This window comes from Schistocerca americana, chromosome 2 (assembly GCF_021461395.2).
Source record: "Schistocerca americana isolate TAMUIC-IGC-003095 chromosome 2, iqSchAmer2.1, whole genome shotgun sequence".
Classification (NCBI taxonomy): domain Eukaryota; kingdom Metazoa; phylum Arthropoda; class Insecta; order Orthoptera; family Acrididae; genus Schistocerca; species Schistocerca americana.
In genome coordinates this window covers 94858183-94861938 of record NC_060120.1, presented here as the reverse complement: position 1 = coordinate 94861938, position 3756 = coordinate 94858183, and the positions used below count along the sequence as shown (strand labels likewise).

The window sequence follows — 3756 nt, the reverse complement described above, 5'->3', positions numbered from 1 at the left end:
AAGAGCAGTTGGACGGAATGGACAGTGTCTTGAAAGGAGTGTATAGGGTGAAAATCAATAAAAGCAAAACGAGGATAATGGAATGCAGTCGAATTAAATCAGGTCATGCCGAGGTTCGGAAATGAGTCACTTAAAGTAGTAGATGAGTTTTGCTATTTGGGGAGCAAAATAACTGATGATGGTCGAAGTAGAGAGGATATAAAATGTAGACTGGCAATGGCAAGGAAAGCGTTTCTGAAGAAGAGAAATTTGTTAACACTGAGTATAGACTTAAGTGTCAGGAAGTCGTTTCTGAAAGTATTTATAAGGAGTGTAGCCGTGTATGAAAGTGAAATATGGACGATAAACAGTCTAGAAAAGAGGAGAATATAAGATTTTGAAATTTGGTGCTACAGAAGAATGCTGAAGATTAAGTGGGTAGATCACGTAACTAATATGGAGGTACTGAATGGAGTTGGGAGAGAGGAATTTTTGACACAACTCGACTAGAAGAAAGGATCGGTTGGTAGGACACGTTCTGAGGCATCAAGGGATCACCAATTTAGTATTGGTGGGAAACGTGAAGGGTAAAAATCGTAGAGGGAGACCAAGAGAGGAATCCACTAAGCAGATTCAGAAGGATGTAGGTTGCAATAGTTACTCGGAGATGAAGAAGCTTGCACAGGACAGAGTAGCATGGAGAGCTGCATGAAACCAACCTTTGGACTGAATAACGCAACAGTATAATTTTGTCATTTGGAGATGGTGAGTAGAGATTTGGATGCCTTAAAATGGAGTGCGAATTGGAGAAATACGAACTATTTCTACATAGTCGTCTGCTTGAGTTCAGTAGAGAGGTGACACAGCGAAGGCTAGGCAGAAATATTCGCGCTTTGTTTGGGGATAGTGCGATTGGACAAACCACGACAAGAATACGGTTTCCTCGTTTTGACATTAGTGAGTCTCTACGCTTCCATTTCGGAAGTCATTAGGGAATTCAATGTTCTGGGATACACAACGTCAGGAGTGCGCCCAGAGTGCGAAATTTCTGGAACCACCTCTCACCACAGACAACGCAGTGCCGAGGGTCCTCACTATACGTCCGAGAACAGCGGCGTCACTAAAGAGTTGTCAGTGCTAACAGACAAGCAACACTGCTTGAAATAATCGCCGAAATCAATGTGCGACGTACGAAGAACGTATTCATTGGGTCTGTGAGGCGAAATTTGGCGTTAATATGGGCTACGGCATCAGACGATGGGGGGGGATTGCCTTTGCTAGCAAACACTCTGCAGCGCCTCTCCTGAGTTCTTCGGTTGGACCCTGGGCGACTGGAAACGGTAGCCTGGTCGGATGAGCCACGATTTATTTTGGTGATAACAGATGGCAGGGTTCGAGTGTGGCGCAGATCCTCCAAAACTATGGACAAAGTTGCCGAAAAGGCAGTGAGCAAGTTGGTGGTGGCTCCATAATTGTGTGAACTATGTTTACATGGAATGGACTGGGTCCTCTGGTCCAACTGAAGCGAACATTGGCTGGAAACGCTTAGCTTCGGCTATATGGAGACCATCTGCAGCTATTTATTGACATTACGTTCGCAAACAACGAGGTAACTTTTATGGATGGCAAATGTACCATGTCAGCGGGCCACAATTGTTCGCAATTGGTTTGAAGAACATTCTCGACAATTCGAGTGAGTGAAATGGCCACCCGCATCGCCTGACATGAATCCCATCGAACATTTATAGACGTAATCGAGAGCTCAGTTCTTGCACAAAATTCTGCACCCGCAACACTTTCGCAATTGTGGGCGGCTATAGAGGCAACATGGCTCAACATTTGTGCAGGGAAGTTCCAATGACTTGTTGAGTCCACACAACGTCCATTTGCTGCACTAGGCCGGGAAACATTACGTCCAGCACGATGTTAGGAGGTATCCCATGACCTTTGTCACCTCGGTGTACCACGAATAAATTGGAGGAAAGACCCATTACTGGCAGATTACCCGATTGCAGAACAACCAACGGAATCATTCACATCCGTTAAATATCTGGCAGTGTGAGTACGGGGGTGATTCAAAGTGGAAAGACGGCTCAAACCAATCGCAAGTAAAGCAGATCCCAGACTGACAAGAGAACTGTCCAAGAGAACCGCCCTGACATTTTTTGTAAGGAAATAATACGTCGAAAGAATATTAGCTGTTAAGTCACACAGTAGGTGTTTAAAAATGTTAAAACTCCATGAAGGCCCAACGGTACTGACCAGCCGCCGTGTCATCCTCAGCTCATAGGCGTCACTAGATGCGGATATGGAGGGGTATGTGGTCAGCACACCGCTCTCCCGGCCGTATGTCAGCTCCCGAGACCGGAGCCGCTACCTCTCAATCAAGTAACTCCTCAGTTTGCCTCACAGGTGCTGAGTGCACCCCGCTTGCCAACAGCGCTCGGCAGACCGGATGGTCGCCCATCCAAGTGCTAGCCCAGCCCGACAACGCTTAACTTCGGTGATCTGACGGGAACCGGAGTTACCACTGCGGCAAGGCCGTTGGCTGTTTAAAAATGTTAAAATTTGCGAAATTTGTAGCTGGCAGGTAGCTGGAGAAATGTATAACCCTGCCGTAGTTGTAGCAGACAGCGCATGCGCAACATGGCGGTCGTGCTTTCTTGATTGATGGCACATCGGTAACAGGCAACAGGGCACAACAATATAGTAATTTGTTAAAAGAATTTCATTTTCAGTTGATAGTCTCTCTGACTTCCTATTCGCCAGAAATTAGATCCCATTTAATATCCATAATAATTAGAAGTTGCCTTTGCGGTTGTTTTAATAAAAGTCCAGAACAATAAATAGGACCTTCCATGCCCAAAGAAAAATTTACAGTAATAGCTTTCAGTGAGGAAGAAAAAGATATGAATTTGTAGTTAAATGAAAGAGGCAGAAAACTCATAGATTAGCAGCTTGTAGGGCCGATTTCATTTCTTAAAATCTGAGCATGAACTGTGTAAATGGAGGAAAGATTTAGACAAAGTACAAAATACGCTCCAAAATAAAACTCAGAAAACAGTGAAAGGAAACCTGTTCGAAAGATTTAGAGCTGTTCGTTTGTCAACGCACCATTACCGAATGAGATATGTGAGACTGGACGCCCTGGCGTGCCAGTAAGACGGTCATTACTCATTTCAAGGAATCAGGCCAAGGAAATTATACGGAGAATGAAGTTTACTTCAAGTAAACATGTGGAGGAGATGTCAAATGGTTCAAATGGCTCTGAGCACTATGGACCTAACATCTCAGGTCATCAGTCCCCTAGAACTTAGAACTACTTAAACCTAACTAACCTAAGGACATCACACACATCCATGCCCGAGGCAGGATTCGAACCTGCGACCGTAGCGGTCACGCTGTTCCAGACTGAAGCGCCTAGAACCGCTCGGCCACACGGGCCGGTGGAGGAGATGTCATTAATAGGTAATACTACAGAGAAATTCGTAGCCGACGTAAAGACGAAATTTCTTGTTATCCCCTAAAGTGATGCTTGTAAAGGCAATCAGGTTTCGTACAAACCTCGCTTTATCATTTCGAGCGAAACAAAGGATCAAGCCGCTTTTGCAGCTGATGAATGCTGTGACATTATCGAATACAACAACGCCAGTTATATCAGTGGATTACTGTTTCTGCAGCTTTATATCTGTCTTTCAGTACATCACGGACCAAAAATTTTTTAAAAAATGAACTGTTTACTTGCAAAAATCTTGTAATCGGAATCACAAAATCTGG

The 3756-nt window shown here is 44.5% G+C and overlaps 1 pseudogene; it reads right to left on the bottom strand.

Annotated features, from left to right (window-relative positions):
- Positions 1 to 2410: 2410 nt before the first annotated feature.
- LOC124597502 lies at positions 2411 to 2528 on the bottom strand (annotated as a pseudogene).
- Between the last annotated feature and the right edge of the window lie 1228 nt (positions 2529 to 3756).